The sequence below is a fragment of the Pleurodeles waltl genome, chromosome 10, assembly GCF_031143425.1.
Source record: "Pleurodeles waltl isolate 20211129_DDA chromosome 10, aPleWal1.hap1.20221129, whole genome shotgun sequence".
Lineage (NCBI taxonomy): Eukaryota > Metazoa > Chordata > Amphibia > Caudata > Salamandridae > Pleurodeles > Pleurodeles waltl.
Genome location: NC_090449.1, coordinates 318,873,244 through 318,885,866, shown reverse-complemented (window position 1 = coordinate 318,885,866; position 12,623 = coordinate 318,873,244).

Sequence of the window (12,623 nt, the reverse complement as noted above, 5' to 3'; positions counted from 1 at the left end):
TCCAGGTCATGGTCAAGTCGGACAAATTGTCTAACGACAAAAATATTGCTGTAATTCATAGACTATGTTCTGAACCCCAACATGACTGTACCGGTGGAGAGTGTCTGATTTTATTTACTGGATGCACACACTAGGTAATATTTAATCCTACCACTCCAACAGCTGTAACTCATTGGGTCACTGGAATGTCCAGGACCTGCCATTAAGCAACAGAGTGCTTTAACTGTTGTGTACATACGAACAGCTAAAGCACTCTGTTGCTTAATGACAGGTCATGGAATAGAACATGCATTTTTAAAATCTCTTTAGTTCCATCCACAATCCCAATTCATCGCAAACCTTGTCTGTTCCTTTTGTACATTGTGGTTCAGTCTGAGGAATTTCCTCTACATTCCCTCTGGCATAAAATATTTTACGTCATATAAAGATACACTGTTCCAAAGGGGGAAACAATAAGATTCAAGGGGACCTAATTCTTCAGGAGCAAGAACCCTCATGCATCCCAGTGGATGACTGGCTTCATCATCGGGAAAGCTCCTCGACAGGCCAGTGCTGCAATGCCTGTCGGGCTCCCCGAAGGGGTCTCTTGACCGTGTTGCTCTTAAGTAGACTAAGAATCAAGTCAAAAAAGATGAGATACCTTGTTCTAGGTACCTGAGCAATATGGAGAGAAGTAAAATTGGTTATCCATCTAGTACACACATCAATTTAATTAGTAACAATAAGATGGAGACCAAGATTAAAAAGCAAGTTGAGAGTAAAAGTTGAGTAATTATGCTCACTAACTCTCAACACTACAAACACAAGAGGACCGAACCAATTAGGGTGCCTCTTATCGTGGGTCTACATGTTTTGCGTCTAGTGGCCCAGCCGGATCCATTGACGCTTCATCAGGAGTAAGGAAAGAAAACAACTTCTCCAAGACTTAAATTAGAAAGCACACATGTGCAGGAGTTGAAAATTCAGGGAGCTGTCACTTACTATAAGTACAACTGGCTATGTCAAAAAAAAAAGGAGAGAAAAAGGTCGCCCTAAAAGGAAAAAAAAAATTATTTACATGGAAATAGTGCCACGAAAAAGACTGATCAATGTGTTCTTGTGACAATCAGTGAATAGTGCCAAATCACATATTAAAACAATAAATTGAGCTTACCATCCCCAGATTCAAGAATAAGCTCCTTGAGAATCACATGTCAGGAACTGGAACTGATGCTGTATATGTGATAGTCATGAAGATTTTATATCATGAAACAATTCATCATGGAAATACCATTAAGACATAGTTAAAACAGCCGGGAAATGCTTGCTTAGCTGATGGAAATAAAGAGATCGATTTATGAAGGTCAAAAAATGTATAAACAAGCATAGTCCTGTAGTGTACAGTATATCTGCTCTGAAATACAATAATCTGTCATTGTACATTAATAACGGGGTTAGATCCCAAAGACCACCAGTATATGTTAGAATTGCTTAGAGGTATGAACCTAGTACCAAATGGAACCACCCTCAACGTATGTGAAAAGAGAAAGGACAGGGGAGTATGTCATAATTATCAAAAAGGTAAAAATGCATTCTTTTAGAACCATGGGCGTGGGCCCGTGCTGCTGTGTAGGTTAATGTTTAAAGTTTAAATACACCGTTCTTGCCCATCAACCTAGTGAGAAAATGTCAAGCAGAGACACGGTAGGCATTTATAGAAAACGCCCATCAGAACAGGTTAATTAGAACGAAGAATACATTGAGTGACTTACAATTTTGTCAGTGCGTCCCAGGGCATTTGTCCTACCCTCTTGACAGCATCCCGTATAATAACCGGCGGGCGTAGTCAAGGAGGTAATAAGCATGGCGAAGAACCGGAAGTAAAGGCTTATTCCGGCTCGCACGCGCACACGAGAACATAGACATAGAAAGTGGACTGCGTGTGAAAAGAAAGAAAAACGGAGCCAAAGGAGTAAATGTCGAGACACAAGTTATCCGTGTCTGCGGACTCTTCTCCTTAGCTGCCAGTAGACTTTCCCTATTGTTATTTTTTGCTCTCTTGCGGGCCAAGTCAACAATCTTAGTCGGATAGTGTTGTTCATAAAGCTTTTCTTGAAGATCAGAGGCCTGATGGTTAAATTCTCGTAAGGAGCTACAATTCCGTCTTAATCGTAGGAACTGGCCCACCTCGACTACTTTTAAATTTTTGCCTCTGTGAGACTTCTCCTTTGTCAAATTTTGCCCTTTGACACACAAGTTATTATTAAGCTCTGAATTACAGCTTTTTCCAAACCAAGTTGAAAGAGGACTTCGGCTCCCGTTTTTCTTTCTTTTCACGCGCAGTCCACTTTCTATGTCTATGTTCTCGTACGCGCGTCCGAGCCGGAATAAGCCTTTACTTCCGGGTCTTCGCCACACTTATTACCTCCTTGACTACGCCCGCCGGTTATTATACGGGACGCTGTCAGGAGGGTAGGACAAATGCCCTGGGACGCACTGACAAAATTGTAAGTCACTCAATGTATTCTTCGTTCTAATTAACCTGTTCTGATGGGCGTTTTCTATACATGCCTACTGTGTCTCTGCATGACATTTTGTCACTAGGTTGATGGGCAAGAACGGTGTATCTAAACTTTAAACATTAACCTACACAGCAGCACGGGCCCACGCCCATGGTTCTAAAAGAATGCATTTTTACCTTTTTGATAATTATGATATACTCCCCTGTCCTTTCTCTTTTCACATACGTTGAGGGTGATTCCATTTGGTACTAGGTACATACCTCTAGGCAATTCCAACATATACTGGTGGTCTTTGGGATCTAACCCCGTTATTAATGTGTAATGACAGATTATTGTATTTCAGAGCAGATATACCGTACACTACAGGACTATGCTTGTTTATACATTTTTTGACCTTCATGAATCGATCTCTTTATTTCCATCAGCTAAGCAAGCATTTCCCGGCTGTTTTAACTATGTCTTAATGGTATTTCCATGATGAATTGTTTCATGATATAAAATCTTCATGACTATCATACATATACAGCGTCAGTTCCAGTTCCTGACATGTGATTCTCAAGGAGCTTATTCTTGAATCTAGGAATGGTAAGCTCAATTTATTGTTTTAATGTGTGATTTGGCACTATTCACTGATTGTCACAAGAGCACATTGATCAGTCTTTTTCGTGGCACTATTTCCATGTGAATAATTTTTTTTTCCTTTTAGGGCGACCTTTTTCTCTACTTTTTTTTGACATAGCCAGTTGTACTTAAAGTAAGTGACAGCTCTGTGAATTTTCAACTCCTGCACATGTGTGCTTTCTAATTTAAGTCTTGGAGAAGTTGTTTTCTTTTTTTACGGTCCTGATGAAGCGTCAATGGATCCGGCTGGGCCACTAGACGCGAAACATGCAGACCCACGATAAGAGGCACCCTAATTGGTTCGGTGCTCTCGTGTTTGTAGTGTTAAGAGTTAGTGAGCATAATTACTCAACTTTTACTCTCACCTTGCTTTTTAATCTTGGTCTCCATCTTATTGTTACTAATTAAATTGATGTGTGTACTAGATGGATAACACATTTTACTTCTCTCCATATTGCTCAGGTACCTAGAACAAGGTATCTCATCTTTTTTGACTTGATTCTTAGTCTACTTAAGTGCAACACGGTCAAGAGCCCCCTTCGGGGAGCCCGACGGGCATTGCAGCACCGGCCTGTCGAGGAGCTTTCCCGATGATGAAGCCAGTCATCCACTGGGATGCATGAGGGTTCTTGCTCCTGAAGAATTAGGTCCCCTTGAATCTTATTGTTTCCCCCTTTGGAACAGTGTACCTTTATATGACTATCAGTATTGGGAGACCGTACACTGGACCATAAATCTCCCAGTCCCTCCTCTTTTGAATTAATAAAATATTTTACTACACACCACTGGGAAGGCGATGCCTGCCTGGTCCTGCCTGCCCGCCTTACCTTTGCCCTGTCCTCTGACCAATACAGCCCATTTAGTTTCAGACTCCACGGCATTGCAACACTTCTCTGAAGCGTCCATCCTCACTCGCTCACCTCTCATCTGTCTCATGTCTCTTTTCACTCTTGTTCTGCTCCTTCTGAAGTCTCACCTCTTGACCTCTTTTTGCCTTTTCTGCCTGTTTTTTCATGTCACTCTTGCAATGTCACTCTTTTCTTTTCTCAGCTCTTGTCTTTTTGCCCTATTTCCATTCACATTTGCACTTTCACTCTTCTTCCATTCTCCAGCTTTTGCCTTTTTCTCCATTTTCATTCAGTCAAGCGCTGTTACTCTTGCTTCCTTTTTCAGCTTTTTGCCTTTTTGCCCATTTTCCATCCACTCTTGGACTTCTTTCCACGTTTTGCCTCTTTTTGACTGTTTGCTATCTCTTGCATCCTTTCTTACCATTTTAGTTTTGTGCTTCCTGCCTGTTTCATCTCTTTTTAAATTTGCCTTTTTCTCCCACTCCTCTTACTTCTCTGTAGCCTTCCATTTCTATCTTTACTCCTCCTTTTGTGCCCTTTTACCCACTCTGTTAACTTGCTACCCCCCTCTGCACGCTTACCTCCTTTCCCTCCACTCAAAAATGCCTCACTCACCCCGACCACTGCCATCCTTATCTCCTCCCCTTTCCTAGCCCTTCATAAAGGTAGCTGCAGGGAAGACCAGACGTTAAGAAGGGCGCAGCCTTGCCCTGCTAACTGCCTTACCTGTGCCACCAACGAGGCCTTGCCCTTTTGGACCGTGCTCTAACACACCTTCATCCCAACTTCGCTCTCCCTCCACTTTCCTCTGCCTTGTCTCTCTCTCTCTCTCTCTCTCTCTCTCTCTGATTCTCATTCTTTTCAACCTCGCTATGTCACTCCTACTTCTTTTCTGAGCTTGTTGCCTTATTTCCCCTTTTCCATTCACTCTTGCACGGTCCCTCTTCCTCCCTTTCTTAGCTTTTGCCTTTTTGCCAGTTTTCCATTCACCTTCACTCTTGCTTCCTTTCTCAGCTTTTTGCCTTTTCACCAATCTCCATTCACTCATGCAATCGTGGACACTTTTCCAGGTATTGCCACGTTTTGTCCATTTGCAATATCTTGCATCCTTTCTCACCTCCTTCCTTTTGTGCTCTTGCCAGTTTCGTCTAACCTGCTGTTTTTCACTTTCCTCCAACTCCTCTAATTCTCAGTAGCCTTCTTTTTCTAACTTTACTTCTCATTTTGTGCCCTTCCATCCCCTGTTGCCTTCTTACCTTTCCTCCCACTGTGCTGAACACTTACCTGCTTTCCTGCCACTCGCTCCGGCCACACCAGCTCTGCCACTGCCACAGATATACTCCCCCTTCCTGGACCTACCTAATGCCAACCGCAGACAAACGTACAGCGGATGTGCGCAGTGGGTGTGCTGCTGGAGCACAAAAGGTAAGTACATCTGTGTTCGTTCGCACCCGGATCACGACCAGGCCCCCTAGTCCTCCTCCCATCCACCACAACCAAGATATTGCCCGGACACCGATCTCTGCACCCTGAACACCAGGGGACCATCATCTTGCTTCTGCTGTGCCTACCACCCCCACACTGAGGATCTGTTTGGCTGTACCACCTGCTGTTTCTCCGGTGTGCCCATCCCACAACCCTTGTCACCAGCAGCTCACACACCATTCCTGCACACACCACACACTCCACCCTGACCTGCTTCTGCCCCAATAACATCTCTCTCGTCAGACACACTACCAAAGTTTTGCACCTCCTACACAACCTTCTGTTCCTGCGACATATCTCACTCCAACTTCAGCAACCAAAATCGCAGTAGCTATCCCCCCAGCTTCATGATTGTAAGATAAAAACTAACCTGAAAACCTACAAAGAGAAAATGCACTGCTCCATCACTACCAGAACCACCACCGAGTTTCTGGTCTTTAAGATTCCCTTCTTCAGCAACACCAATTTGGAAGGGGCCTTGGTCCACATCCTTCCTGGACCAAGATCTAATTTCAGAAACACCATTACAGATTTCATTGCTTTCCTATATATCAAATTCAGCTCCTTCATCCTCCTTGGTGTACTCAACTTCTACCTCGAAGATCACATTGACCAAACCATTAACAACCTCCTGGAAGACCTAAACACACCCAGACTCACCTAACAAATGAAGGACCTCACCCACAACCCCAGACACCTACTTGACCCGATCATTGCCACCTTCTCCAACACATGGAGAAAAAAACAGCTCTCTTACTTGGACTGACCATTACCTTGTCCACTGTGATCCGTCCTCTCCCACCAGTGTGGAAGCACAACCTTCAAAACCACCCAATGCAACAAACAGGATCCTGTGCAGACAAGAGCTTCATAGCTTAAACCGGCTTCAGCCGAGGGCAGCGGAAACTGGGGTGGGGGGGGGTTTGGGGAGATTGGCACAGGGCCTTGCTAGTGGACTGGCACTGTGCCCAACCCTGTGGATGTCGGCAACCACGCACTGTGCCCAACCTATCGTCGCACATAGCTATGCGCAAAAATACGAATTTCTGCTACAGGTGTGGGTTGTTGGTGTGCTGACTTTTTTATAAGATCTTTTTGGTCCCACAGGACTACTGCAGGAGTTCCACGGGACCACATGGTGGGCAGTGCTGGCTTCCCCGGGAGTCCCGTTGGACCATGGTGAACCCAAATAATTTTTTGGGGATCTCTGGGTGGATCGCCTTATTGTAGTCCCTCAGCTACTTTTCATGTATGCAGGTTTTTTGCCACATGAGCTTTGCACTCTGCACATAATACAGTGGCATCCTTGCCATTTTCAGATTCACTTCAGAATCTTCCTCTTACTTACCTCCTCTGGAATCATAGCAGGTCCCTCTCTGATGGTATGCTTCCTTTTCTTTGGGCCTTCTCTTCCATAATGACTGATGGCAAGCCACAATCTTAAATGGTGAAGCAAGTTGGTTGTCCCAGAGGAACAAAATTCTAATTTTTCCTCATCTGTTACGGATTTTTCAAAATTACTTTTCAAGCATTGAATTTTGTATTAGATGGAATGGTCTAGTATCCCCATTCCCGCTACTCTTTGCTCCCTTCCTCATTGACTATGTCTTCAGTGGTAATTAAATAATCAGTTGTTACAGCAGTTGCTGGTGAACCTGCAGGATGGAATGGTGTTGTCTGGGATGTGCATCCTGATGTCCTGGTCTGAAGCCCCTCTTCTTCCCATCTAATGGAAACCATAGTCTTGCAAAAGAAGTAAGAGATGCTGCAGTTGAAAGCAGAATAAAATCACTGCTCTAAAGCTTGGTATTTTAACTTTCTTCGAAGGAACTATCAGATTTAGTTGATTAAAACAGTTGAAACATTATTTTGCTGCATTTTCTGAACTTACAAATGCAAAACAAGTCTGCAGGTCTATGCAGTAATAGTTTAGGGCAGGATTTCTATTTGAAGTTTGGGAGCTTCCACCTCCAGGCCCAAAAAGCGTGTCACTTTTTGGGGTCAATTCAGTTTATTGCAGTTACCTTGTCTAAACATTTTGTAGTAGGAAGTTAAAATAGACTAAACTGGAAGGAGGAGTTGGTCAGAAATTTACAAGGATTTGACTGTTCAGTAGTTTTCAAGCCTATACTACAGTGATTTGCACACTTGGAGCAGTGATTGCAGATCAACATCTGTACTTTGGGGGTTTGTGTCTAGAATTTTAATAACATTTGTTCATACGTTTTATTGCTACATATACAGTATTGTTATTTCAAGTTGTTCCTATAAATATGCAGTTTGAACCTCCCACTAAGTTCTTACAAAATAAGGGTGATCCACCTATACCTTGGGTTAGGTGGAAAGAGGAATTTCTAATTTATATGAAAGCAATTGATGATGATGATATGTCACAAGAGAGGGAGAAAAGTATTTTATAGCATTGTCTAGGCTCAGAAGGACAAACGATTTTCAGAACTATACCTCAAGTTGTTATTCAAGGGCAACAAGAAGGAGAAATTGACTTATTCAAGGAAGCATTATTAAGGCTGGAAAATAGAATTAAACCCACAGTAAACATAGTCTTGAATAGACTCAAGTTTTATATTAGAGCACAACAGTCGGAGGAAACATTTCATGAATTTCTCACAGCATTATGGGGATTATCTATGCATTGCAACTTCGGAACGATGACAGATGAGATGATTTGGGATCAAATCATAGTGCATGTTAAAAGCAAAAGTATTCAAGAGCAACTGTGGGTGATGGGTGACTCAGAAAAATGGACGAAATCTGTACAGGACTCAGACAAACTTAGAAGTGGGGAATCAGAAGTCGTAGCTACTAAAGGGTAGCAGTGGTTCTAGTAGTAAGTCTGATACCAGGAACAATATATTCAGTAGAAAATGGGATAGACATGATAAAACTGAACGATTATCATGCTATTGTTGTGGGAATATGAATCATATTGCAACTTCACCTTTGTGTCCTGCTGTTGGGAAAGAATGCAAGAAATGTGGCAGGATTGGCCATTTTGCTTGGGTGTGTAAGGATATAAGAAGAGGTAACAAGTAGCACTAAAGGGAAAGTAGCGTGTATGAGCAATGGTAGAGAGGATGGATCTTGGCATGAGTGTGATTTGAGAGTGGAAGATGAGAAAGGCATGGTTTTGTCACACAAAAATAATAAGAGGGGTATAGATGATTGTACAGTTATAAGTCAACCCAAGTGTAAAGTACAAGTAATGGGGATAGAATAGGAGCTTATGGCTGATTTAGGGTCACCTTGGACGATTATTACACAAGATTATTTTGCTAAAGAGTTAGGTGGCGTTTGGAAAGTGACTGATGTAAAGGCATCAGACATTACAGCTGAAAGTTTGGATGGAACAGCAATTGATGTTGTTGGGTATGTTGAGACTGAGATAGTTAGTTTTTAAGGGTACATCTGCCAGTATAAGGTTGTATGTTTTAAGAAAATGTGTCAATGTTCTGGGATGGAGAGACCAAGGTAAATTGGGGATTATATTGAATCCTAGGAGTTGTGAACCTGTGCTGGTAATAGAAGGTTGTGAGGAGATGGAATGGATTATATCAAGATTTCCTGATGTTTTCACTAATATGTTGGGAAAACTGGAGGGGTACAGTCACAAGATTAAGGTTAAGAGCAATGCCAAACCAGTAGTACAGAAACTCAGGAATGTGCCAATTAGTGAGAGAGAAGAATTAAAACGTATTTTATTGGACATGATTAATGAAGATGTTATAGATGAGATTGAGTCATCTGAGTGGGTATATCTGAGAGTTTTGGCACAGAAGGCTGATAAATCTTTAAGGTTATGTGTGGCCCTAAGGGCTGTGAATGCGAAAATCATTATGAATTGTCATTCCTCATCCAACATAAATGAGGTAATTAGCATGTTGGAAGGTGCTAAGATTTTTTTCCACATTGGATTTAAGATCAGCATACCACCAAATTGAGGTAACAGAAGTCTCTAGACATTTTACAGCATTTATTACACCGCAGGGGTTGTTCCAGTTTAAAATAATGCCTTTTGGTCTAGCATCTGCAGCGTCGGTTTTTCAGAGAGCAATGTTTCAATTATTTAAGGACATGGATAAATATGTAAAATGTTTTCATGATGCTGTATTAATATTTTCAAAAAATGAACAAGAGCATTTGTGAAGTGTTAAAAAGGAGTGGTTTGACATTAAAAGAAAAGAAGTGTCAGTTTTTCTCTAAGTCAGTGGAATATTTGGGGCATACTGTGTCAGGAGAAGGAGTAATACCAAAACAGTCATTAGTTGAATCAATTGTTAAGGCTTCTCCTCCAGACAGTCATTTGCTGGTCTGTGTGAATATTACAGCAAAGTTATTGCAAATGTTGCTGCTAAAATGGAACCACTGATAGAGCTTACCCAGTAAGGAGTCGAGTATATATGGACAGAAAAGCAGGAATGCGCTTTCGAGATGATCAAGAGATAAAATTGGTGAGGCTTCTACTCTTAAGCCCTTTTGTGTGGGAGCACAATGCATCGAGACGGTTGATAGTAGTATGTATGGCAAAGGGGCAGTGTTATCTCAGAGGTGTGGTAAACAGACATGGAATGTTACTACTGCTTCACGTACAATAACAGATGCTGAAAGGAAGTATGCTGTTACAGAAAAAGAACCATTAGTCTGTATTTGGGCTGTTGAGCATTTCCGGAATTACATTTGGGGATCAAGTTTTATTCTTCAAACTGATCATAAGCCATTGGTAGGGATCTTTTCTCCTGGTGGGGGATGGGATGCTACTGCTCGTATTGCTAGATTAGAACCAAGAATGCAGGAATATTGCTTTCTGGTTGAGTATGTTCCTGGAAAGAGTAATTCTGTGGCAGATTGTTTATCGCGTCTTCCTCAAGTGGGAGCAGAAAAGGTGGATGTACAGTGTAATGATTTGGGAATAGATGTTGCGTCTGTTGTGTCAGAATATATGACTAATGAATTTAAAGGTATAGAAGAGGTGGAATGGATGAAGTGTGATTAAGAAGATTTGGGTCTGCAAGCGGTGAGAAAATATATGAGGTGTGGTTGGCCTGATAAAAAATGGATTTCAGCAGAAATAATATCATTTCACAAAGTAAAAGATGAACTGGAGGTTGAAAATGAACTTATGTTTAAAAATGGGAAGTGTATTCCACCAAGAGGAATGCAGGAAATTATCTTGAAACTGGCACATGAAGATCATCCTGGTATGTCTTCCATGAAAAGATTACTACGTACCTGTTTCTGGTGGCCAGGACTGGATAAAATTGGCAGACAGAGTAGTGAGGGAGTGTGGTGTGTGTGTGTCAATGCAGAGAAAATGTTGAAGATAGTGCCAGCCCCTCTTAGGCCTTTAACTTGGCCGGATTTGCCTTGGCGGAAATTAGGGTTTGATATTTCAGGCCCATATTATTCACTGCCTGCTGAAGCTCGATATGCTCTGGTCCTGATAGATTACCATTCTAAATGGCCTGACGTGAAATTAGTTTCACAAGCTACTTCTGGTACTATCATTGAATTCTTCAAGGAAGTGTTTGCCAGAGAAGGGTATCCTGAGGTATTGATATCTGACAATGGTGTACAATTGATGGCTAAGGAAATGCAGAATTTTCTAAGATATAGTAATTTTAAACACGTCACCACTCCACTGCATGAACCGCAAGGTAATGGGCAAGTTGAGAGATTCAACCGCATTCTTAAAAAAAGCATTGTGTGGGCACGCGGGTTTGGAGGTCTGTGGAAGGAAAAATTGAGAGAGAAATTATGCCATTACTGCATCACTCCCCAGAGCACAACAGGAGTTAGTCCTTTCAAGTTATTGAAGGGAAGACATCCGGTGTCCAAAATGTGTCCGTGGTGGTTTAAGAAGAAGCAAGGAAGAGATTGAGAGAAAATGTGTATTGAGGATGTTAAGGAAAATGTAAGGAGAAAACAAGAGAAATGTAAGGAAATGTATGATAACAAATGGAAAGTGAAAGAACCCACACTTGTGGTAGGAGATTGGGTTAGAATATGCAAGCCAGGTTTTGTGAGCAAAGGTTCATCCAAGTTTGGTAGAGCCATAAAAGTAATCAAAGTACATAACAAGAGTGTAGTTACACAAGATGGAAAGGTGTGGAACGTGAGGAGGTTGGCAAAGTGCAAGGCTGGGTGTGATCTATCTTCAAATGAGGGAGGTACGAGTTCAGTGTTGAAAATAGGATCTGGATGTGATGGGATGGTTCAACCATCATTTGGAAGTTTCAGAGGTAATATAAATCAAAATGAGACCTGTTTAGAGAACAACCTTTTGTGCGAGGAAGAAATTGCAAGTACACCGAGTAGTGATGGTGACATAGTAATAGAGAATGATTCCATAGCATCACGGGTAAGAACTAGTGCACACACAAGATGTGTACCAGCCAAAATGAATGACTTCGTAAGATAATGTATCTGTTTAATTATTCTGAGAGACATTGCAAATAGTTGTCAGTTTTTATTTGTTTTAAATCTTTGTTTAAAGGAGGGAAATATGTTATATGTTAAAATGGTGTAAGGTTGGGCTGTGTAGGAATGTTAATGTGATAGAACTTTCATGGTGAAGGATTCTAGGTGGAATGTAGAATGTAGTGGAGTGGGGTTGAGGATTATTACTGGAGTGGACTCGTATGAGGGAGTACTCTGCTGGAAAATAATAAAGACATCATTATATTCTACAATTTACGTGTGGATTGGATCATTACACAAATACTAATTAAGGCAGTACATATAGTACACTGAGAAATCCATAAGAATGGACCAGTGTCTAACAGTACTACTCCCAAGAATCATGTACTTGCTTAACCCCTCCGCTCAGCTAACCGACACTTGATGGTAGTTCTCAAATTCAGAAATACTGAGGGCCTGATTTGTAGTTTGACGGACATGGTTACTCCGTCACAAACTTGATGGATATTAAGTCCGTCATATTGCAATTTCCATAGGAAATAATGGAATTGTAATATGGCAGATGGGATATCCGTCACATGTGTGATAGAGTAACCCAATCCGCCAAACTCTAAATCATATTGGGAGGGGGGCCTATATACAGACCCCCTCCCCGAGCCAGGTATTGGTCTCAGGGATCCCATTGCCTGTGCCCAGTGAAAGGTGTGTGTCTAGAGGACACCATCCCCTGAGA